Here is a 26,706-nt window from a genome sequence, read left to right as displayed (position 1 = left end):
AAATACCTTACGCACTGAAACTCATATGTATTCTTTTAGTGCTTTTTTCAGGTATGTCCCTGGTTATCAACATCAGAGTCACCTATGCACTTCCAGGCGTCGGCCCTGGCACAGGAAGCAACGTCTGATGTGCATTCCTTATATTCACACACTGGCCACCTTTACAGTGTACATTTCAGATCTGATCTGTCTTGCCTGGCAGTTCATACTAATGCTAGACTGTTGGTATACCTCCGGGGTATGGGGCGGGAGATCAGGACTTCTTCACAAACTAATTTACAGTTCTCTCTGCTCCCCAGGGAACGCCTTATACAAGCTAGATTTTCAGTCACTGGCAGATTCCGAGCATTCCCCCCTAAGACGGCATTTTGATTTTCACATTTGTACAAATGTCTTTCCATTGTCCATAACTAGCTGGCTGCATACTCATAGATAGGGATAATTATGGAAGTCCTTACTGCTCACCTCAGGTTCTTGGCCCAAGTATCAGGGTGACATAGCAGCAATAATCAGATGAATGAACTCGACAGCTCGCACAAGTTAAATGAATGAGGACATCAACATAGGACGGAATGGTCCATTGATTTTAGTGAAAGCTACTTTCTTCTAAGTATTCACAAAAAAACAAAGGCTGACATTATTCATAATGTTCTTGTTTATCCCTACTTTACAACTAGTATCATTTTTATGGCCTGCAGTTTTTGATCGCCTTGCGAAAAGTGGCACACAAAGCTATTTTTGGAATTTACATGAGGTTTCTGATGATGTCATCAGGTCACCAGTTTTCATCTACAGCTTCTATCGGTGCATTACACATAGGATGTGTCATGCATGACCCCAGGGCAGTAATCAAAAATGCAAGGAAGATAGACAGCACCACTGCGATGCATGAACAGATTATCAAGGGAATTACCACACCTCTAATTACTTCAAGTATTTAAATTGTTAGATCAGAGTCCATCACTAGGGTGCTTACTCATAGCATCAGGTGTCAGGTGCACAATCCAGATTCATTATTGAAGGATTACAGGGCATTGGCTTTGAATCAAAGGGCTCAAGGAATCACTGTAGTCGACATGCATATATCAGACCATAATTCCCCATTAAGTGGTTGGCCAAATGTTGCCCAGATTTAAGTCTTTATTCAAAGCATACAAATAGAATTACATCAGCACAGCAGCCTTCACTAAAAAAGTGGCTTCATGTCTAAGTTTACTGTTGCAGTCACTCCAAAACATTGGGGCATTATGAGGTTCCATAGGAAATAAGAAACCTCATTGTTGTCAGAGGTTTATACATCACTATTAGAAGGAATACAAATTCACCACATAGTTCATGATAGTGATGAGCTGTCAGTTGGAAGCATTCATTCAGGCAGTAGTAGTAGCTGCATAAGCTCAGCAGTCACCATTAGCTCGTCAGCTTCCAAGGGCTTTACAATTGCAGTTACTCTGGGACTCTACAATCCAAGAGACAGTGCCACTTTGTGGGTTGTTGTATGTTTTCGATTGAAATTTGTACTTTATGCAGATAATATTCAGTTTTAATAACAGTAGGTGGATGGAAGTGGGGATTCATCGAAGGAGATATATCATTCACTGATATCAGGGGTTAAGGGGCAAACCTCATCTTTAATTAAATATGGCCAAGATCTGTCTAGTTCTCCCATGGAGGGTATCCCAGTGGAGTTTATTAATGACAATATTCCAATTCCCATTGTACAGGAGGCTATAAACATAGCCTAGTGGTTAGTTCAGTAGACTTTGATCCTGGGGAACTGAGTTCAATTCCCACTACAACTCCTTTTGACTCTGGGCAAGTCACTTAACCCTCCATTGCCCCTGGTACAACTGAATATATGTAAACCACTTTGAATGTAGTTGCAAAAACCTCAGAAAGGCGGTATATCAAGTCCCATTTCCCATTAGGAAGCTATTTGTCAGATGTCTTGTTGTCAGTAGTTATAGGCATTCATAACAAGAAGAAGCCGGTTTTCTGGGAGGTATTCATTGCGAACATTTGCACGGTATTATTTGAATTGTTTATAGCATTCAACTCAGGACAGCAGGCTCTTTATCGGGTAGGTGGGTGCTCATTTGGACACCCATCACAAGCATAAGGCATTTCTACTGGGGTAAGGGCATGAACCTTTTGTTGACATGTTAGATTCATCGGGAAAATATACCTTTAAGGCTAGGGTGATTTCACCAACACAGCAGGAATGTTTGACCTCTCAGGCATGCTGCATAGTACACTCAATTTTCAAGCGCTGACAGTCCATAATGTGCGTGAGGGTCATACTCGGCAAGAGTATGCTACAGGTTAATCCTTCATAGATAACATGATTGGCCTATGTCCTACTGCAAGCTGATGGACCATGGGCCCATTTAAGCTGGTTCTGCCAACCACTAAAATTGTGACATGGGTGTAGTGTGCCAATAATGCACCACAGCATAGGAATCAGGAAATAGGAGGCTGCAGGGCAGATGATACTCACCATTGCAGGATGTGCAGTGAGCACTGATTACTGCCACGGGTGATGGCATAAATGGGAACTACTAGGGCGCTATTCATTTATAACATAATTCATAGCAGAATATGAGGGGCACATACTTCCAGGGGCAATGGCATAAAGGGAGACCAACAGGGCACGCTTCATTCATAACATAATATGGTACAGTTAACATATTTTCTTCATTCTTAGGTACTCACTGATATGGGTCTACATACTGGTGATGGCAATATTTTATGATATTTATATTGTTGGAGGTGCAGTGAGCGCCATTTCCTGCAATAGGCAATGATTAAAGTGAGCAGCACAGGAGAGTTTAGTGACCAGCACAGGAGAGATTACCAGAGAGTTGCTCCGATGTAACATGATATAGGGGGCATAGTTAAATGCTTACTGCATTCTTAGGTATTCACTGTTATGAGTCCCCAGTAGTGGTGACAGCAATATATTCTTCTTAGGCTAAAAACTGCAAATGCAACATAGCCCTGTGGCATTCATGTTTCAACACTTGGCTCCTCTGCATTTTCAATACTGTGATAATTTTCTTGACTTTGACATCTTCCTACAGAGAGTAGCAATGTTCGGTGCATTTTAGCATAGTCGTATGTTTTCTCCAGATAAGGAGCAGGTGTGGAACTAGCTTGCACCATCATTATAATCCATTCTTCTAACAGACCTTTACTGACGCATAGAAGATTAAAAACTTATACCTGGTAGCAACCACTGACTTTGCTGGTACAGGCATGAATAAACCGTATTACTGGGAAGCAACTAACAGAGTGAAACTACTTGAGTTCAAGGATTGCTGCAGCTATGGCTAGAGCAGGTGGGAGGACTGCAACAAGCGAGGGTTCACAGTTGTGGACTGTGGTGGACAATCCTAGCCTGATAGAGCACACAGGAGCATGTTTTAAACCAAATCAAGCTGAGACAATGGTCCATCATGAATTTGATTTGCCATATGATAGTTGTGATATGATGATGTAAAAACCCAGGGCAGTCCTCCTCTTCTTCAGAGGGAGGCTAGTGCCATGGTGTGGCCTACCCCATACTTGGTCCTTCAGAGGGAGGAATGCTGGCTTCAGCCTAACCCCTAGTAAGCCTTTTCTTGGCTAGAAGGTGCAAGGTGGAGGTGCCCAGTGCTCCCACCAGCTGCCTTCCAGGTGCTGTGAAGGACTTGCAGTCCATCTACATATCCTCACAGCCTTCTCCAGGGTGACTCCCAGGTCCACCCTGATCCTTCCAGGGCCTTTGCTCCAGGTGCTGAAGCATTTTCTCTATACACTTTGTATTTTCTCCAGTTACTTCTTATGGCTCCAGCACACTTTCTCTTCCTGCTAGTGTCCCTCCCAATCTCTTTCAGATCCACTGTATGCTGAAGGAACACATTGCCCATCTTCTGCTTTCATCATCTCACTATCTCTTTTGTCTTCCCAGCTCTCAGTCTTCAAATTTCCTTCCTTCCATTCAACCATCTCCATTCTATCCGAGTACATCTTACCTTTGTCACTGTCGTCATGCTTCTCCTACTCTTCTCCGTACTCTCTTGCTCCTTCTCCTGCTCTCCACTGGGGATATCAATCCCATTCCAGGTCCTCCACATCAGCTCTAATCCTATTCAAGCAGGTCACACTGTGATGTCTCCAATATAATTTCTGTTCCTCTCCTCCCCCCCTTTTCCCTGCTTTTCTGATGTGCTCTGTGGAATGCTCGCTCTGTCTGCAACAAACTTTCCTAAATCCACGACCTCTTTATCTCTTGTACTCTCCATCTGCTTGCCCTAATTGAGTCTTGGCTTTGTCCTGAAGACTCTGCTTCAGCTGCGGCCCTGTGTCATGGAGGTTACCTTTTCTCCCATACTCCTCACCCGGTTGGCCATGGAGATGGTGTCAGGCTACTACTTTCACCCTCCTGTAGATTTCAACCTCTACTTCCACCTCAGTCTCACTGCTTTTCTTCCTTCAAAATTCACTCCATCTGTCTATTCACTCCTCTACCTCTCTGAGTAGCAGTCATTTATCAACCCCCTGATTTAGATTGTAAGCTCTATTGAGCAGGGACTGTCTCTCTGTGTCAGGTGTTCAGTGCTGCATGCATCTGGTAGCGCTATACAAATGCTAATAATAATAATAAGTCCCTTTCTTCCTTTCTCACTGACTTTTGACTCCTGGCTGTCCTTCTTTCTTGAACCTTCATCTCCTTCCCTCATTCTTGGGGATTTTAACATTCATGCTAACAGTCCCTCTGACTCTTATGCTTCTCAGTTTCTCCCTTTAACATCCTCATCTTCAACTGTTCTCCACTATCCCTACTTACCAGAATGGTCACTGTCTTAATCTTATCTTCTTCTCTAACTGCTCACTCTCCATTTTCTGTGCCTCAGCTCTTCCCCTCTCTGACCATCATCTGATAACTTTCATAGTTAAACACACTCCCCCCAGTCCTGTCCATTGTCAACCAATACATTTAGGAATCTTCAGGCTATTGACCCTTCTGTCCTCCAGCATTTCAAATCTCTTCTCAACCACTATCCAGCTTATAATCGAACGAGAAAAACGCCCAAGTTCCGACCTAAATCGGGAAATGGGCGTTTTTCTCACAAAAACAAATAAAGCGGTATAATCGAAAGCCGAACTTTGGACGCTTTCAACTGCACTCCGTCGCGGATGCGGACAAAGTTGACGGGGGCGTGTCGGAGGCGTGGTGAAGGCGGAACTGGGGCGTGGTTATCACCCGAACAGAGATGGGCGCCTTTCGCCGATAATGGATGCGTTTGTAGCTAGAATTTAGGGCACTTTTCCTGGACCCTGTTTTTTTCACGAATAAGGCCCCCAAAAGTGCCCTAAATGACCAGATGACCCCCAGAGGGAGTCGGGGATGACCTCCCCTGACTCCCCCAGTGGTCACTAACCCCCTCCCACCACAAAAAAATGATGTTTCACAACTTTTTACTTTCACCCTCAAATGTCATACCCTCCTCCCAAGCAGCAGTATGCAGGTCCCTGGAGCAGTTGTTAGGGGGTGCAGTGGACGTCAGGCAGGTGGACCCAGGCCCATCCCCCCCCTACCTGTTACAATTGTGCTGCTTAATGCTTAGTCGTCCAACCCCCCCAAACCCACTGTACCCACATGTAGGTGCCCCCTTCACCTCTTAGGGCTATAGTAATGGTGTAGACTTGTGGGCAGTGGGTTTTGAGGGGGATTTGGGGGGCTCAACACCCAAGGGAAGGGTGCTATGCACCTGGGAGCTCTTTGACCTTTTTTTTTGTTTTTGTAAAAGTGCCCCCTAGGGTGCCCGGTTGGTGTCCTGGCATGTGAGGGGGACCAGTGCACTATGAATCCTGGCCCCTCCCACGAACAAATGCCTTGGAGTTATTCGTTTTTGAGCTGGGCGATTTCATTTTCCATTATCGGTGAAAAGCAAAAACGCCCAGCTCACACCTTGGCGAATAAAACATGGGCGTCTATTTTTTTTGGAACATACGGTTCACTCCGCCCCTTCACGGACCCGTTCTCGGAGATAAACGCCCATGGAGATAGGCGTTTCTGTTCGATTATGCCCCTCCAAGTTATCCAAGTCTGTCAACAAGGCTGTCTCTTCCTATAATACTTCTCTCTCCTCTGCTCTGGATACTCTCACTTCTCCCATTCCCCATTCTATAAGGCGTGCCAAACCCTAGCCTTGGCTGACTTCTAGAATCCGCTACCTATGTTCCTGTGCCTACTCTGCCAAATGTCTTTGTCTGAAATCCCGTGCCCGTGCAAACTTTGTACATTTTAAATTCTAGCTGACCTCCTTCCAGTCTGCTTTTTCACTAGCCAAACAGGACTACTACATCCAGTTGACAAATTCTCTTGGCTCAAACCTTCAACATCTCTTTGCCACACTGAACTCTCTCCTCAAAGTGCCTTCACCTTCAACTCCCTCTTCACTTTATCCCCATACTCAGGCTGAATACTTTCATGATAAGGTTCACAATATTAAACTAAGTCACCTCCACCTCTCCTTCCCTTAGTCCATTCTCTCAACCCCTGCCTCCTTTTCTTCCTTTTCTGAAATCACTCAAGAGGAAACTGCAAATTTTCTTTCCTCGAAACTAATTACCTGTTCCTCTGATCCTATCCCCACCCATCTATTTAGCACTATCTCTCCTGCTGTCATTCCTTTTACTTTTCATATCCACAATATTTCACTTTCCACTGCAACTGTTCCTGATGCCTTCAAATATGCCATAACCACACCACTCCTCAAAAAACCTTCATTGGACCCTACCTGTCCTCCTAACTGTCGCCCCATCTCCCTCCTCCCTTTCCTATCTAAGATACTTGAATGTGCTGTTCACCGCCGTTGTCTTGACATTCTTTCATCTCAAGCTATTCTTGATCCACTTCAGTCTGACTTTTGCCATCTTCATTCAACTGACCTATTCCTGGCCAGATTCAAAGGTCTCTATTCCATCTTCATCCTTATCGATCTATCTGCTGCTTTTGAAACTGCTGATCACCGCCTATTCCTTGATACACTGTCCTCACTTGGATTTCATGGCTCTGTTCTTTCCTGGTTTTCTTCTTATCTCTCCCATTGTACTTTTAGTGTATACTCTGGTGGATCCTCCTCCACTTTTATCCCACTATCAGTTGGTATACCTCAGGGATCTGTCCTGAGACCTCTTCTCTTCTCCATCTATATTTCCTCCCTTGGTATTCCGATCTCATCCCATGGTTTTCAGTATCATTTTTATGCTGATGACTTCCAGATCTACATCTCCACATCAGAAATTTCATGAGGAAGCCTGCCTGTCTGACATTGTACCTGGATGTCTCACCGCCATCTGAAACTAAACATGACCAAGACTGAGCTTCTTATCTTTCTCCCTAAACCAACCTCTCCTCTTCCCCCATTCTCTATCTCTATGGATACCTCCCTGTCTCATCAGCTTGTAGCCTTGGGGTCATCTTTGATTCCTCTCTCTCCTTCTCTGCATATATTCAATAAACTGCTAACACCTGTCATTTCTTTCTCTATAATATCACCAAACTTTGTCCTTTACTTTCTGGGCACATTACCAGAACCTTTATCCACACTCTTATCACCTCTTGCTTAGACTATTTCAACTTGATTCGCATAAGGTCTTCCACTAATCCATCTCTCTCCCTTTCAATCTGTTCAACATTCTGCTGCATGGCTTATATTCCACCAGTGTCGCTATGCTCATATTAGCCTTCTCCTCAAGTCACTGCATTGGCTCCCTATCCATTTCCACATGCAGTTCAAATGCCTCTTATTGACTGACTTGCAAGTATATTCACTCTGCAGCTCCTCAGTACCTCTCCACCCTTATCTCTTCCTACACTCCTCCCTGGGAACTGCATTCACTGGTTAATTCTCTCTTATCTGCATCCTTCACCTCCACTGCTAACTCCAGACTCCATTCCTTTCATTTTGCACACCATATTCCTGGAATAGACTTCCTGAACAGGTATGTCAAGCTCCATCTCTGGCCATCTTCAAATCTAGCCTACATTTTTTAATGCTTTTGTCCTAATTAGATTGTAAGCTCTATTGAGCAGGGACTATCTCTTCATATTCAAGTGTACAGCACTGTGTATGTCTAGTAGCACTATAGAAATGATAAGTAGAAGTAGTAGTAGAAAAGAGTCAATGGAAATGGAGGGGAGGTGCTTTTATGGCCTCCCTGGATGAAAGAAATGATGGTAGTACATGTGCACGTCTATGGTTTATGCCCAGATAGTGCAGGAAATGGTCTTTGTGAATATGGCGACAATAATGTGTTAGAGCTGTGTGGCTTAATAGGCTAGGTCTCCTGTCCGTGAATGATCCAGATAGAATATCGACAAGTACTAGGATTCATATATTTGCTTTATATTGTCATTTGTATGCATGTATGTATTAACATAAAAATGTAAAATGTGAAATGTGTTTAACTGATGTATTTAGTGCCATGCTGTGGTCTTAATAAATCTACTTTTCTTCTCGGATGATGTGTCATCAGTGGTTGGTTAGGAAGTGTCAAGTGTGAGTTGATGGAATGTGCCAAAGTGTCACCTGCCCAATTTGAGATACTGACAGCAGACACACAAATGGGTGGCGTTCTGTCATGGCTGGAATAGGATCGGGGGAGAGGCACATGGGAAGTGGTAGGGGACTAGTCAGGATAAAAGATAGGGCTGAACAGATTAGAACAGGGTTAAGGAAAGGGGAGGCAATCAGGTGAGGAGAGGAGGAAGGGGTTTAGATACATGAAAGAAAAGAGGAGGAATGTAAGAGGCGGGGAAAAGCGTGGAGACCATAAGCAGGAAGAAGGGCATTTACAAGGAGCAAACACCATGTTGCCTGGCTGCTCCAATGGCTTACCCACCTGCCCGCCCCAATTTAATGTATGTAGAGGGCATGTTGCAGCATTGGCAGAGGGTCATAGCCTGATAGAGCCCACGTATGGGCGAAACACGGCCTGTATCAGGCATTGTTGGTTGAATAAATTGATCTTCATATAGTTTTCTTCGTCTGTTCTGCTTTTTGTGTCACCATCTTAGATCTTGCAGATAGACTGCCCTGTTGTTTTCTTGGACCTTCTAGTGGAGGAGTGGCCAGGTTTGACAGCTAGCACATGGGTTGGTTCCACAAGCTAGCTTTTGTGACTGTTGACAACATAGTTGAACTTAATACCACAACAAAAGAGGCAGTACATCAGGTTCATTATTAGCAGTCTGGTAGCATTGGTTCAGACCAATTGTCACTGGCCCACACCCTCCATTGTCATCTGCCCCCAACATACAGTCACCCCCACTCTTTATATGGAAGGATGTCCTCTAGGATTAGTACAGCGAGACTACAGCTAGAAGTCATAGCAGTCATTATATTTGGGTAAGTTCTTGAAGTGTTAAAGGGTCAAGGAGTTTGGAGACTGGTGAGAGGGTTTGCTCAGATGCATGTAAGCAGGACTTTGAACTGGGGAGTGGCTTCTGATGGATTGGATCTGGGGAGGTTGGTGTTATTATCAGAACTATTGGGGAGGTTTTGAGGCTGTGATTTGAACTATGGGAGGAGTAAGAGCAGTAATCAGAAATGTTGTTGGGTTGGCACAGTCATCAAATGGTTGGGAGATCATATTGGGGGTGTCAGTGGGGAAATCATATATGAGTGGATGTATGTGTGTGTGGAGGGGAAGGGGCAGTATGCCACCACAGTTAGCTGTGCTACTTTATTTATTTGTATAGCAGCCCACAGTACTTTACTTGCTGTGATAGATAGCATGTGTATTCATGCTTTCTGGCACTGCATACAATGCAGCTCCTGGGTGTAAATGCAGGACAGATTCAAGGCACAAACCTGTATTTATTGCACAGGCTTCGCTCTTAGTGCAAGTTAATTCGTGCTCTTAATGTGTGGTAAGAGCAAATCTTACAGCACTTGATTCAAAAGCAGCTTTTGATACGGGAGCGTAGCCAGACACCCAATTTTGGGTGGGGCTGGGCACAAAATGGGTGGGCAGAAGAACTCTGCCCTGTCTCACAAGTGATTTGGTCTCTCCCTCTCTCGCCTACATGCCATATGGTCTCTCAAGCATCCCTCCTCACCCTCATACCTTTTAAAAAGCAGATTTTCACTGGCAGCAAGCAGCAACTAATACACACTGCTCATGTTGGCCCCACAGCCTAACCTCTGATGCAACTTCCTGTTTCCGCATAGGCAAGAATACATCAGAGGGAAGGCTGGTATGCAGGAGTGACAGTTGTTGGGAGTTTTCAGCTGGTGGGGCTTGGGGATCCCTGCCAGACACATCATAGGTGTGCTGCTACTAGGTGGGCCTGGGCCCCTCCAGGCCCACCCTTGGCTACGCCACTGTACCTTGAACCATTCATTGCTTTTCTATAGATTAAAATTGCTTGGTATCTCTGGATTAGTGTTTGACTGGTTCACATAATTTCTGCATGACTGTTCCTTTGTTTTTAAAAGGTCAGATAATAACTTTTATGATATCTACCCAGTCTCTTCTGGTGTCCCACAAGGATCAATTTTGTCCCCGTAATTATTCACTATTTTCTTAAGAACATTTGCAACCTTAGTTCAGGAATTTGGGCCCCAAATGTTTGAAGGAGCATCCTGGTTCCATCCTGGTTGATGTGGAGTCTATCCTTTCAGAATAGGCTCCCCCTTTCCCTTTCTGTTTTAGGACAGTTTATATTTGTGTTTTATTTGTTTTGTTTTTTTACCACCATCCCTAAGAAACCGGGTGTATTGAACTCTCAGTTTTGGGATATGCTTATGAATTCATCAGAGAACATCAACTCCTATGCTGCAGTTTCCAAAGACCCACCCACATCCTGCTTTATTTAACTGATATTTACTTGTGTTACAGCCTAAATGGCAAAGTCTTACAGTATGCCTTAAATCTCTTAGCAACAGTACTTCTGAATTCAATATGTATGTGTTTTTTTTCTGAAAATATCAGAGATTCTTTTTTTTTTCTAGAAAGAGCTCTAAGTAGTATAAGGCCCTGTTTACCAAGCAGCGTTATAGGAGTGTTAACGTTTTTAACACGCATTAACCATGTACGCTTGTTAACAATATCCCTGTAGGCATCTACATGGTTATTGCCCGTGCTAAGTGTAGGCGTGCTAAAAACACAAATGCACCTTAGTAAACAAGGCCCTAAGTAATTTGAACATGGAGATGTTTTCTTGTATTTAAACAGGTTTTGAAAATATTAATGCCCAATATTTTCTGAATTATGAAAATTTAAAAATAGATGCTTTTTGGCTAAATTCTAAAGGGCCCAATTCAGTAAAGGGCACTAGAACTCAGGTGCAAAAGATTTGAGAGCTAACCCCCTGATTCTATAAAAGTCATTACAAATTGTGCACATAAATTTTGGTGTGCGCCCAATTTGCGCACATAACTTTATTGAATAATGAGCTAATTAGCTTTTTAACAAACAATTATTGACATTAATTAGACTTTTAAAACTAAGATTATCATGTAGGTTGCAGGGTTTACTTTCTTTCTAGAATTTTCAGACAATTTTTCAAGCTATTGTTTTTTCCTTATTTTGTTTACTGCAATGCTTTATTGTTTGGGTTGCCAAGTTAAATGCTTTGAGAACTTTAGGTTGCCCAAAACGCAATAGCACTGCCATTAACAGGGAAATCAAATAGAGAACATATTACAGCTACATTAGCATCATTACATTGGATGCCAATTATTTATAGAATTGAAGTTAAGGTTCTTAGCTTGATTTTCAAAGCATTGAATAATGTACGTTCACCACAGTTGGCATTAACTCTTAAAATGTATAAACTGGTTTGTTCGTTAAGGTCTGAGAACAAGTGTTTGTTAGATGATCCAAGATTGTGATTGATAAATTGATTAGGTCAATGGGTGGCGGAAAGCACTCCCCCCGCCATGTCCACGCACTAAGAGTAGTCTTACCGCATGGCCATTTTTTAGGGACTTTTTTGCCACTGTGGTAAAAAGGGCCCTGACACACGGGAAAACTGGTCCCTGCCATTACTGCAGGGCCCTTTCCCCACAGCTTAGTAAAAAGACCCCATAGTTACATGTGTAAATGACCCTTGTGTGCCTAAATTGTGTGTCCTATTTTTAGTATCCTTTATAGAATTTGGGAGATAATGTGCAATATAAGCCATTGGCCAGGAAATCATCAATAAAAGGAAAACAGTAGCAGGTAGATTTTTACATATAAACCCAAAAAAGCTCCCTGATGCATAAAAATTAAAATATGTTTATTGGATAAGCACCAGAAAAATACCCCTTCCCCTAGTATTCTTTCCTTTCCCTGGCTTTTTTTTTTTATATATGCTTTATTCAAAGTTGCAAAAAAATATATACAAACAATTGTACTGTCGCATCGAGTCATGCATTGATATAGAATTGCATCAACAATTGGTACAATAGCAATGTAGGTAACAGCATAAACTTCCTCCCCCTCCCCGTCCCCTTCCCCCTCCCCCCCCCCCCCCCAACTTGCTCAGTTAAGGTAAACCTAAAGAGTTCAAACAATATTTCTTTCACCTAAAAAAAGTACCTCTCCACTGTTGGTACGGCTTCCATACTGCATAGAAGTGACCCATATTATCATACTTCAATGCAGTTAACTTAGACATCAAATATAAATAGTCTAATTTTTGCAGCACTTGTTCCTTATTAGGGGGCTCTAGTTTCCGCCAGGCAGCCACCACACAAAGGTGAGCTGCTGACACCACCAGCATCAGCAGTTGTCATTTAGTATCTTCCCAATGTGTTGGATAAACATTAAGCAAAAAGTTCAGAATACTTAGCATTCAGTAAAGTCATGTCATCTCTTGAAACATCTCTGCAATCATCAGCCAATAGGACTGAATTTTGGGGCAGAGCCACCAAATGTGTTCGAAAGAGCCTGGAACTGAGCAGCCTTTCCAACAATCTTTCTTCCCCATGCCAAACATCTTATATAGTCTGGCTGGGGTATAATACCATTGGAATAGTATTTTGTATCTATGTTCAATATAGTTAGATGCAATAGTGACTCTCTTAAGTCACTTATAAATTCTATGCCACTGCGCAGTTGTTAAGGAAACATCAAGCATTTCCTCCCACCTCTTCTCATATGGTTGGGATATAGGTTGACTAAATAACAATGCTTGATAAAGTCAAGAAATTAACCCTGTTCCAACTCCCATATGAAAAATTTTTAACAAACCATGATCTCCCCGATCCCAGTCAGGAAGTACCCTTCTCTTCATAAAGTCATATAACTGCCCATAGAAAAAATAATCACCCTCCTTTAATCCTTATCTTTCTTGAAGTACTGGAAAGGGGATCATTGTACCTCTAACCACTAACACACTTATTTTCAAAAGAGAAGGACGCCCATCTTTTGACACAAATCGGGAGATGGGCATCCTTCTCACAAGGTCACCCAAATCGGCATAATCTAAAGCCGATTTTTTTGACACCCTCGACTGCTTTCTGTCGCGGGGATGACCAAAGTTCACGGGTGCGTGTCGGCAGGGTAGCGAAGGCGGAACTGGGGTGTGATTAGGAGATGGTCATCCTCGGCTGATAATAGAAAAAAGAAGGGTGTCCCTAACGAGCACTTGGCTGACTTTACTTGGTCCATATTTTTTTCACGACCAAGCCTCAAAGAGGTGCCCGAACTGACCAGATGACCACTGGAGGGAATTGGGGATGACCTCCCCTTATTCCCCCAGTGGTCACTAACCCCCTCCCACCATACAAAATAAGTTTAAAAATACTTTTTTGCCAGTCTCTATGCCAGCCTCAAATGCCATACTCAGGTCCATCGCAGCAGTATACAGATCCCTGGAGCAGTTGTAGTGGGTGCAGTGTACTTCAGGCAGGCAGACCTGGGGGGGGGGGGGGTTGGGGGGCTCAGCACCCAAGGTAAGGGAGCTATGCACCTGGGAGCAATTTCTGAAGTCCACTGCAGTGCCCCCTAGGGTGCCTGGTTGGTGTCCTAGCATGTGAGGGGCAGGGGGTGTAGCTACGGGTCGGCCTGGGTGGGCCCAGGCCCACCCATTCTTGGTTCAGGCCCACCCAGTCTTTCACGACCCTCCAATCGGTGCTGGTCTGGCTGCCAGGGGTGTAACCGCAGTCACTTTCCCTCTAGGCCCGTCCACCCAACGTAGACCTGCCAAGTCTCTCGCGAAACACGCGGCACCAGCTCCCATTTCCGGCCACTGCTGCTTCTCCTGTTGAGCAGCAGCGGCCACTACAAAACAAAGGAGGTAATTTAAACAAGCAAAACTGTTTTTAAAAAGCAAGCGCGGCACCGCAGGCAGCCTTCAGGCATTGGCTGTCGGCTCTGTAGCCGCTCCTCTCGCCTCTCATGTCACTGCCCCTGGAATAAGACCCTGGAGGAGTGCAGCGACGTGAGAGGTGAGAGGAGTGGCTGCAGAGCCGACAGCCAATGCCTGATGGCTGCCTACGGTGCCACGCTTGCTTTTTAAAAACAGTTTTGCTTGTTTAAATTACCTCTTTTGTTTTTGTATCGGCCGCTGCTGCTCAACAGGAGAAGCAGCAGTGGCCAGAAATGGGAGCTGGCGCGCATGTTTCATGGGAGACTTGGCAGGTCTGTGTTGGGTGGGCAGGCCTGGATGGAAAGAAGGGGATAGAGAGAGAGACACTGGATGGAAGAATCGAGAGAGGGGGGTAGACGGATGGAAGGATGGGGAGAGAAAGAGGGAAAACAGATGGAAAGATGAGGAGAGAAAGACACGATGGAAGGATGGGGAGAGAAAGGGGGAGATGGATGAATGATGCAGAGAGAAAGGGGAGAGATTGGAAGGATGTGGAGAGAGAAGGGATACTGAACAGAAAAGGGTAGAGAGAGAGAGACACTGGATAGAAGGAGGGGGAGAGAGACATTAGATGGAAGGATCAGGAGAGAGGGTAGATGGGTGGAAGGATGGGGAGAGAAAGAGGGAGGACGGATGGACGGGTAGGGAGAAAGAGGAGACACTGGATGGAATGATGCAGAAAGAAAGAGGGAAGACATTGGAAGGATGGGGAGAAAAAGAGGGGAGGCATTGGAAGGATGGGGAGAGAAAGAGGAGCGCTGCTGGATGGAAAAGGGGAGTAGAGAAAGACTGGAGAATAAGAGGAAGGAGCATGGGGAGAACAAGGGTGAGAAAAAGATGAAAAGCCATAGGTAGATGAAGGAAAAAGAAGGACATTAAAGAATGGATAGTAAGAATGAATTAAATCTGGAAAGAGGGAGAGAGGTTGAAAAATATTGAAGAAAGTAAAGAAAAAGGAGAGAAAAATGACAAATGGCGCAGAATAGTTAAGTGAAAATAAAGGAAAGCAGAATCTAGAGACTGGGAGCAACACAATGAGAAAAAGTAAATGGCCATACAACAAAGGTAAAGAAAATAATTTTATTTTTAATTTAGGATTAAGTAATATGGTACCTGTGTTAATAACCTTTCAGTGACCAGTACTTCCTTAGGTCAGGAGAGGATACCATAACAGCATTATACTGATCTGAGGCAGGAGGTTTTGGCCTCTGAAAGCTCATTGAAAAGGGTGTTAAGCTATTAAATAAATTATTTTCTTAAAACTGATGCACTGAAAAGCAGCACTTTACCCCTGTGTGACAAATGCATCTAATTAGTGTGACTACATTTTGCTGGGGGAGGGGGATAGAGAGAAAATTTTGTGCCCACCCACTTTGGGTTCAGGCCCACCCAAAATTGGCAGTCTGGCTATGCCACTGGTGAGGGGGACCAGTGCACTACAAATGCTGGCTCCTCCCATGACCAAAGGGCTTGGATTTGGACGTTTTTGAGATAGACGTCTTTGGTTTCCATTATCACCGAAAATCGAGGACAACCATCTCTAAGGTCAAGCTAAATGTCAAGATTTGGGTGTCCCCGACTGTATTATTGAAACGAAAGATGGACGTCCATCTTGTTCGATAATACGCATTGCCCCGCTCCTTTGCAGCACCTGTAAGATCATATTTCGAACACTCTGCTTTCGAATTTTAGCCACCAATAGACATCCCGCCTTATTGCCTCCCGCAAAGTATTCTTGCCTCACCTGCTGAAGAGAGGTTGCTATATCCTCCAAGTCCAACTCCTGCAACTCTCTCCGACATTGAATTAATTGTTGACGAATTCCATCCCGTGATGCCTGTGCTTTATAAGCTCTTTCTAACTCTCCCAGCCGCTGACTAAGCCTGAAGCGATGTTGACATTTCATATTAGTGCAGAAGGCCTGCTTTGATATGCAAAGGCCACGTGCAGAGGCCTTGAAGCTCTCCCAAATATTTACAGGGCTCGCTGTACCCTCATTCCTCAAGAAAAAGTCCCAGAACCTTTTCCCTGGCTTGTTTACTATCCTGCAATTAGTGATACAAATTTATATATTTGATTCCACCAGAAAAACTATCCAGGGATAGCACCTGTTCCACAACCCCCCCTCCCCAATTCTTTGAACCCTCAAATAGCTCCTAATTAAATGGAAGCATACATCTAAATTTATAGGGCCTGATATTTAAAATGACCTATCCAAGTAATAGCACCTGACCAGGGCCATGCATGGATTTTCAGTGGTATAATCTGAATATGCTACAGAAAAGTACTAGAGACTATATTGGTGCTATTGGAAAAATGTCAAAGTGGTCCAGGATGGAGCCAGGATTTCTCTGGAGACTGGTGATATTTGGCACCAGTATCTAGATAACTAAGAGGTAATTTTCTATAGATTGCCAAAAACTAGGTGCTGGGATGATGAGCACTAAGAGTGAATTCTGTATCGACATCTATGTGTGCAATTGCCGCTATAGAATATTAGCATAAGTCTACAAATACTCACCCACCTTTAGCTTGAGCACTTATGCTAGCTCAGTGGTTGGTGTAAATTCTCACATCTAACTGCTGACAGACATGTAACTGCTAGTATTCAATAACTCTAATGCATAAGTGCTGGGCACACCCCTGACCCACCCCTGCCCCTCCCAGGTCCACGCCCATTTGCATTTACATGCTTTTGATTTTGCATGCACAGTTTATAGAATATTGACTCAAGGCAGTTATATGCATATCTGCTAGTTACTACCAATTTGCACCTATTGACACCAATTATAGCCAATCATTGGTTGTTAATGTCAATTAGCTGCTCGTTAATCTATCAAGTTACACACACAACATTATTCTATAACTTGCATATACAACTTTGCACACTAAGGGGGAGATTCTACATATGGCGCCTAAAAATAGGCACAGAAATCAGTGCTAATCGTATTCTAAAAGTTGCACCTAGAGTTAGGTGCAGTATATAAAATATGCTTAGTTAGCATCCTAGCAACTAAAACTACATGCATTCATTTACACAAATGAAAACATGGCATAAATTCTGGCACATAGATTTAGGTACACTGGACCATATTCCATAACTATGCACATACATTTCAGAACACCCACGAAATGCCCATTTCCTTGATCATAACCACACCCTTTTTGGCCTATGCACATTAGAAGTTAGGTGCATTGCATTAAAGAATGCGCTTAGCAAGTTGTGTGTGTAAATTCTAATTATTGCCAAGTAGTGCTCATTATTGCTTGTTAGGAACTCTTATCAATGCTGATTACCTTGTTAAGCCAATTAAGTTATGCACATTGTTATAGAATATGCTTGCATTTTGGCGCAGATCTCTAGGTGCGCTAAATAGAATCCTAGCACTTAAAATTTAGGCGAGGATTCTGGTGCTAAGTTCTGTTCTATAAACGATACCCAACTTGGAGTGCTGTTTATAGAATAGCGCTTAGTGCTCAATTTTTTTGGCACTGATTATTCAGCACCATTTATGTCTAAAAGCGACAGTCAACTGTATACCCAGATATTCAGTGCCATTCTAAATATCGACCAAGTTCATGTTTCATGTCAAGTTCATTCTAGATGTCAACCAGGGCAGAATTTAGGTATTACTTCAAAGTTTGTAGACAGTGTTTAAATGAACCATCAACTGTGGAATCGGAATATTGACCCAATAGTTTATAAACATCTAATGGTAGAAGCATTAATTATAATTAGGAGCCAGTGACCCAAGTGTATAACTTCAGATCAACTCAGGTTAAAAGTCTGTGTTAACATATGTAAATTAATTTACGGTATTTTTACCATGAAATCAATGGAAATGGGTAAATAATATTCTAAATTATGCAAAAAAGTTTATTAAATTTTAGTATAGAAAAATAAGCACGAGTTTTAAAATGTACAAAATGCAACACTGCTGCATTAATGCAAAAAAAAAAAGCATCTCAGAAATTTTTTGATAATGTCTATATATGCTTGCTGTACTTTACCATCTGCAGCAATGTGCATCTCATTTGTATTTGTAGTTATTTATTTAATAGGATTTAGTTACTGTCTTTGTGAAGAAATTCACCCAAGGCAGAATGCAGCAAGTATAATCTGGACATATACAATATACAGTATTAAAATATTTATATAATAGCACACATTACAGCATAGTAAACCATCAATATAAAGTTAGAAGCATGCTATTTACTATGTCAGCACAATACACATTAAAATATCTCAATAGAATGCAAAGTGGGCAAAGGGGAATGCAGTTAGAAAAAGTTCATGCAGCTGATCTCAGCTTGGGTACATAAGCAACGTGTCCTTGTTTGTGTGACTAGGTAGTTAGCTACCTCTTCCATTAAAATCTCTGGAGAAGAGTCAGGCGGCTTTCACCTGCTTCCTAAAGTAGAGATAGTCTTATGTTAGGCAAGGCCTTCCTGGAAGTGAATTCTAGAGCATAAGGTCACTCCTGAGAAGGCTTGCTGTTACAGTATATCAAGTGATAGCCTTTGGAAGAAGGCATGGTTAGGAATCATCCTTAGGAAGACCTTACTAGCCTTAGAGACATATAGGGGGAGATTCTATATATTGTGCCTACAAAATCGGGGCTGAAATTAGTGCCAACCAAGCAAATTCTATAAACGGTCCCAAAGACCTGACTGGCTGGGCAGCCTCCAGGACTAGTTTTGGAAGCCACTGAACTATGCAGTATCTCTCTGCACATTCAGAAGGTAAGTGTTGTTACAGTTGTCCATCAAGGCCAAACTACTGTAATGTACTTCAAAGGGTTTAAAAATATTCCAGTTAAATCAGAATGCCATTTCTCTAAAAACTTCACTGCCTAACTCTAAGTGTCCCCATGGCTACCTAATTCACTGATCGGTTATTGAAATGCCATATTTGCTGGCTGTAATGAGACATTTTATATATGAACCTGGCTGCAGTGTTTTGAGCTGTTTGGAGTTTTTTCAACAGGTACTCATTTTGAAAGTGCCTCCCCTTTATTAATCAAACTAGTAAAAAAGGCCCGTTTCTGTTTTAAAGGAAACGGGCGCTAGCAAGGTTTTCCTCGGAGTGTGTATGTTTGAGTAAGTGTGAATGTGCGAGTGTGTGTGTGTGTGTGACAGAGAGAGAGTGAGACTGGGTGCGAGTGTGTGTGTGAGAATGAGAGTATGTACCAGGGTCCTCCCTCTCTCCCAGTTCCAGGGTCATTCCCCCCCCCCCCCCCGGTATGTCTCCCATTTGCAGGGGTGTTCCCCCTCCCTCCCTCCCTTCCTTCCTTCCTCCCAGTTGCAGGGTCCCACCTCCTCCTGAAACAGGTGGGAAATCAGGAGACGAAAGGCAAATTTTGGTTCCAAACAAGGCAACTTTATTGCTAGCAAGTGAACAGCACCGAGTAGCCTCGGGACACTGTGTGTCATAAATCATCTGACACGTACATTTATACTTCCCTACTGGGCCTGCGCATTTGGCCCCTTACACGTCACAACCGATATGCGCAGTAAACATTTGTAGTTCTTACAGTACAAAATTGTAGTCCCAGTACGTACACACGTCATAACACTGAAATGATACTGGCAAGAAGAACGAAACTTAGCAGCTTATTCTTTACACACACACAATGCTTCTTTCTAGCACAGGAGATAAGGTTCGGCTCAGGAATGCAGGGGGGTGTCAGCACCCTCCAAGGTCGTCTATTCAAATGGCGTTGCTACAGGCAAGCTGGTCTTGTATAGGCCTTGCTAACTACTGTTACAAGCTATATGTCTAACAGCCCTGCATTCTGTGTTTTCATTAGTAAACAGCAACTTCTTTCATTAGTAAATAGTAAAACTGGATAAGGCACAAATGTCCAGTGCAGTAATAAAGTATGGCCAAAAGGCCAAAAGCAGAGGTAGAGTCCATAAGTATAAGTCCATCAGTAGGAACAAAACATGAGGTTGTTCTGTTGGTCAGTAGTATTCAGGTAGTACCGGCGTTCCACTCCTTCATTCCCCCCTTTTGATACTTGAACATCCATTCTGGTGGAGAGTATCACCTCCATGAACCCTGAAAAGGAAAGAAAGGACAAGGATAGTTAGCGAGGGAGGCAACAAGCGAGCCCTGAGCCCTTGCGCAGCCGTTGGTTGCTTCGCCGGGGTTGAGACGGAGGGCCCCTAGTGGAATCCCCCCCCCCTTTGTAGCCGGTCTTTTGCTGGCACAAGGGTAATGGCCCATTAAGTGACTCAGGGGGTTCGAAATGCACATCAGCCACAAGGTGCTTCGTCGTAAGCTTCATCAGACTGGGGAATGGGGGAGTACATCTGGAGAGCCATAAGCTGGGCAGCAGCACGGCGATCAGCGATGCTTTCCATGGTGGAGCGGAGACACCTGAAAACTAAGGGGAGAGACAAAGGTATTAATAGGCAGGACAGCAAAAACAGGCCCCCCATGACGAGGAGGCCTCGCAGGCTCCCGGAGGTTGGGAGCCAGCTGGTGAGGGAGGAAGTCCAATCCCACGCACTGTTCCAGGTCTGGACGGGGACGTGGGCTAGTTTAACCATCCGGTCAGTTATTTCTCTGATGACATGGCTCTGGTCATCAATCTGTAAGCAGCAATTACTGAGGTTAAACTTGCCACACACCCCGCCCTCCTGGGCTAAGAGGTAGTCAAGAGCCAAGCGATTTTGGTAGACGGCGGTAATGAGCTTAGTGTTCTGTCGAGCTAGGATATTGAGGGCAAGGGCCGAATCGTTAGTAAGGATTTCGAGTACGGCCTGTAGGCGAATAATGCGATTCAGCATATAGATAGGGGTACGGTACCCGTATGTACCATCTTCAGCCCATGTGGCCGGTCCATAGTAATGAATGATGCGTTCAGGCGGCCACTCGTTGTCTTTCCAGTCTCCAATTTGGACTTTGGGCTTGACGTGTGGGAAAGACCATTTGCGTCTGGCCGGGTTATCAGGCCCCTTCTCCACGTATAGGGGGATACCCAGGGTTTCGCCGACTCGCAGGGGCAGAAGGAAAAAACTAGGGCGGACAGTGCCCAAGAGACAGGTACCGTACCAGCGGGCCGGGAGCTGTTCGTAGGCCCTGCGCCCGCAGATATAGTAGTAGCCCTCCGGGGCTACCCACTTGAGGGAGGCATTACCTCCATATGTCCATGTCGTGTTCAAGGTGGGTTCTGTCCAGATAGGCTCCGGGGCGGGCAGGTTATCCGTTTGCCACCAGGTAGTCCGGCTCCCATTATACTGTAGGACCCCCGTGCAAGCAGAATCTCCCACTGCTACAGAGTACCGCTTCGATGGCGCTCGACTAGCGCAGAGGGAGCCTATAATATTAGTTCTTAGGGCCCATTCGTACGGCTTCGGCCGTTGGGGAAAGGTAATGTTAGTGGTGTTGAGTGCATCCCATGTGTGTTGTCGGATCTCTCTCGCTTCCCAGGGCCATTGTTCACCCATGTCGGTGCCTCCACAGACGAAACAGTTGGCAATTCCGAGGGAGAGGGCGATGTTTTCAGCCAAATTGAGGAACATATTCCGGGCTTCTGGGGAAATGGGGAATTTAGTCTCGGTCTGCTCAGCACGAGCAATTTCATCAAATACGTCTTGGTAGCCGACAACAGTAGTCTGGTGGTGCGTAGGAGGCTTCGTTTCGAGACTCTGATATATGGTAATATATGTCAACGGATCCATTCCTCCGCCGTCAATGCCGAGGCCCCACGTTCCTCTCCAGGGCATGTCGTGTCCTCGGATGGGCCAGTCTAGGGACACATAGTTACCAGAACCTCGACGAAATTCGCCCAGGCCGGCGCATCCGGCATATCCTTCTCCCGTATAAGCACATACTCGGTCCCAGCCCGAGGCTCGAGTGTCGCCGGCGCATGGGAGCCAAACCCACGGGGAGCAGCATCTCATGTCTGGACTGAAGGGGCAGACATACTTGTGGTCGTTAACGTATGCCTCTCGCCAACTCTGGCTGCCACACTTGCGAGACCAAGGGTGTTTGTCCATGGCGGCACAGACGTCGAAGGTGAGGGTTGCTACAGTTTGGATGCCACCGACAAGGATGCGAGTGGAATTAATGTAATACAGAATGCCATCTCCCTCGACTCCCGGAGGTCCGGCCACATACGCAGGGAGTCCTACGCTAAGGGTGACATTGTAGTATCTTGGTTTGGTAGGGCTGTGGCAGATAGTGAGATTTCCTTGGAGGCATCTGTGGAACTGTTGGAGGCCATTCGGAGTGATGAGGGCACAAGTCGGGAGAAGCTGGCAATCGCCTTCCGGGGGCTGCGTCTGGTGAATGAGGGTAGTGACTAGGTGATATCCTCCCTCTATACGGTGGCGCACGAGGCGCAAACATTCAGTGCAATTCAGGCTCAGGGTGGCAGGATAGCTCGGAACTGCACACAGGAGAAGGAAGATGGTCAGCATTATATATGTGGTGGAAGGTATCCAAGCTTTTGCAGCAAGAAGATAATGAGGCCCACTATGAAGGCAGCGATAAACAGAGAGCCAAAGACGCAGTGGGTCCAGAAGCTGGGTTCCTGTTGCTGGGCAGGCATGAATCTGATGATGGTTCACGTATTTCTTAGAGTCAGCCGTAATGGAGCGTCAGGATGTAGGTGCGCACGCCAACGCTTCAGGGTGCTGCTAGTAGGAGCAGCAGGTTTCAGTCGGGTCCAATGTATCCACACTGGGCTTCCTGCAATTTTAACAGCGGTTGAGGTCGTTAGGAGAACAAGGGAGGGCCCCTTCCACTTGGGCTTTAGACAGTCAGACTCATCCCACTCTTTTACCCAGACCTCGTCTCCCACCCTGAACCTGTGCGTAGGATTGGTGAGGACCAAGGGAGCTACTCTTTCAGTGTACTGCTGGATGTCTTGCACTACCTGGTGTAAGGCTCTCATCTGTTTCACTAAGGAACTCTCACCCTGTATCTGCAAGGAGTCGGGAAAGGAGGGTAGTGGTGGTGGCCTAGCATACATCATCTCGTAAGGAGTAAGGCCGGTAGCCTTGGGGGTACACCTAAGATGCAGCAAGGCCAGTGGAAGCAGGTCGGGCCATTTGGCTTTTGCTTCTTGGCATAGCTTGGCTAGCTGGTTCTTCAGGGATCGGTTAGCCCTCTCCACTACTCCACTGCTTTGGGGTCTCCAGGCACAATGCAACTTCCAATCGAGGCCCAGTCTGGTACTGAGCTGTTGTGTTACTTCGCTAGCGAAGGCGGGACCGTTGTCAGAGTTTATTTGCTTGGGGAGGCCGTATCTGGGTAGGATTTGATGAAGCAGTAGGGAGGTAACTTCTTTAGCCATTTCCGTTCTAGTGGGCTGGGCTTCAATCCATCCGGTGTAGGTACACACGGCGACGAGGATAGCTTTGTAGCCGCGCGCCGGGGGCATGTGTGTGAAGTCAATCTGGCACACGTGGAAAGGGCTGGTGCCTCGGAGAACATGTCCTGGCATAGGGCCGGGCCCCGTTCGAGGGTTGTTCCGGGCACAAGTCGCGCATCGGCTGGAAGCGTTTTTGGTCCACAGGGATAGTTTGTTGATGTAGTAGGTCTTCTCAAGTAAGCGCCCCAGGGCGTCCCTTCCCAGGTGGGTGCGGTCGTGAGCCTCCTTGGCCACCGTCCAGGCCAAGGCTTCGGGTATCCATATGCGCCCATCCTGTAGTATCCACCAGCCATTGCGTGACTGTAGACCCTCTTGTTGGGCCCATTCCGTTTCCTGTGGGGTGTAGATAGGGGTCTCCGTAGGGAGCTGGACGACGAGTACGGGGTCAGAAGGGTGAGAGGAGTAGGGGAGCTGACTTGCCCTTTTTGCAGCGTCGTCTGCCCGCTGATTTCCCCGGGCGATAGGGTCCGTTCTTCCAGTGTGGGCCCTGCAGTGCATCACAGCCACCTTCTTCGGCTTCCATACCGACTCGAGTAATTGGCAGATCTCAGCGGCATTTGCAAGTCCTTTCCCTTCAGCTGTCAGAAATCCCCTCTCCTTGTACAAGGCTCCGTGCACCTGGAGGGTGAGGAAAGCGTATTTGGAGTCGGTATAAATGTTGACAACTTTTCCTTCAGCCCACAGGAGGGCTCTGGTGAGGGCGATCAGCTCCGCTTTCTGGGCTGATGTTCCGGGTGTCAGAGCCATAGCCTCGATCACATGGTCCTCAGACACCACCGCATAGCCAGCTCTTCGAATTCCCTCTATCACCTGGCTGCTTCCATCGGTAAAAAGGGTGATGCCCCCTTGCCAGGGTTGATCCTTCAGGTCAGGTCTGCTCGAGTGCACAGTGGCCATTACCTCTTCACAGTCGTGGAGTGGTGGTTCAGGGGCCGGAAGGAGGGTGGCAGGATTGAGGTTGGTCGTGTCTAGGATCCGCACCTCCGGATTTTCGCACAGGAGGGCCTGGTATTTAACCAATCGGGAGTTGGTCATCCATCTAGGTCCGTGGCTCTCGAGTAGGCCGCGGATGGTGTGGGGTGTGGTCACAAAGAGTGTTTGGCCAAACGTGAGTTTATTGGCCTCGTGTATCAGTAGACAAGCAGCCGCAATGCTTCGTAGGCAGCCCGGCCATCCTCGTGCCACGTTGTCCATGCTCTTGGAGAGGTATGCTACAGGGCGTTGCCAGGTGCCGACCAGTTGGGTAAGGACTCCAAGTGCCAATCCCTTCTTTTCGTCGATGAACAAGTGGAACGGCTTAGTCACGTCTGGCAGTCCGAGCGCTGGTGGGGCCGCAAGGGCATCCTTAAGGTCCTGAAGGGCTTTCAGTTCGCTTTTCTCCCACTGGAGATCCTGGCCCTCGAGTTCAGGCCCCTTCAGTTTGGCATACAAACTGTGGGTCAGGATAGCAAAATTGATGATCCAAATGCGGCAATATCCAGCGGCTCCGAGGAGTGCCCGCAATTCCTTCTTATTCGCAGGGGTGGGTTGGTTGCGGATAGCTTGGGTTCGGGGGATACCGAGCCTCCGGGTTCCTTCTCGGAGGCGAAACCCCAGATACTCGACTTCGATCTCGCATATCTGTGCCTTCTTGCGACTGGCCCGGTACCCCTGGGCTTCCAGGGTCTTCAAGAGGTAAAGGGTAGCTTCTGCACAGTCCGTGTACATTTCACGGGCCACCAACAGGTCATCCACGTATTGGACGACCGGCCCGTACTCGTCTTGGTACGTTTTCAGGTCCTGGGCAAGCTGGTCACCAAAGAGGGTGGGGGAGTTCTTGAACCCCTGAGGAAGCCGGGTCCATGTATATTGCTGTTTGGTTCCCGTCTGTAAGTCTTCCCACGTGAAGGCAAACAACTTCTGGCTGTCGGCAGCAAGGGGGATGGAGAAGAAGGCGTCCTTCAGATCAATGACACTATACCACTTGGTCTGGGATGGCACTTGGGCTAAAATGGAGTAGGGGTTTGGCACGAGGGCGACTATGTCGGCTACCTGGTTGTTGACTTTCCTCAAGTCCTGGACTGGTCGGTATTCGGATGTTCCTGGCTTCTTAACGGGCAGCAATGGGGTATTCCATGCGGATCTGATCGGTTTAAGAACCCCCTGCTGCAGGAGTTTCTGTATATGAGTGTGCATACTATGCCGGGCTGCATAGGGGATGTGGTATTGTCCTTGGTTGACAACTTGAGCATTCGGTTTGAGCTCAATCCAGATGGGGATAGCGTTAACGGCCAGTCCGCCGGGGTTCAATTCTGCCCATACATCAGGCACTTCATCCATTATGGCTCGCCTCTGCTGGGCGAAAGGGGTGTTCTGGTCGTAACGGCAGTCGCCGGGTCCTACAGTTGGGGGAACGTGTAGTCTCCATTCTTCTCTTACTGGACAGATAAGTGTCACTGGCCGATCTTCAAAGCGAGCTTCCACTTCACCCGTAGTCTTGAACTTCAAGGTGGCCTGGAGCTTACAAAGTAGGTCTCGACCAATCAAGGGGACTGGGCATCCAGGGATGTGTATGAACTGATGGGACACCATCGTCCCTCCGATCTGGACTTGGCGCTCTTTGAGGAGGGGGGCCGCAAGGGATTTCCCGGAGGCTCCCACAATTGGTATAGTTTCTTTCGTGGCTGGGGCTATGGCGGTGGTAATAACAGATCGCTGGGCCCCCGTGTCTAGTAAGGCCTTCATAGATTCTGTCCCCACCCGAATTTCCACCAGAGGGTCAGTGGGGACTCTGCCCTCCCGGTTTCTTCATGCTGTACTGTCTCGGGTAGCGTCCACAGCCATCTGCCATTCCCTCCGGTCATCCCGTCCTCTCTCTCTTCGGCCCCTTCCCCGGCCTCGCCTGGGGGCCCCCGTACGGTCGCCGGTCTCCTCCTCTCTCTGCCGGTCCCATGATTCCTCTTCTCTCGGGCTGTCCCGTATCTCCTC

The sequence above is a fragment of the Microcaecilia unicolor genome, chromosome 3 (assembly GCF_901765095.1).
Source record: "Microcaecilia unicolor chromosome 3, aMicUni1.1, whole genome shotgun sequence".
Taxonomy (NCBI): Eukaryota; Metazoa; Chordata; class Amphibia; order Gymnophiona; family Siphonopidae; genus Microcaecilia; species Microcaecilia unicolor.
The sequence above is the reverse complement of the archived record's forward strand: the minus strand, read 5'-3'. Positions refer to the sequence as shown.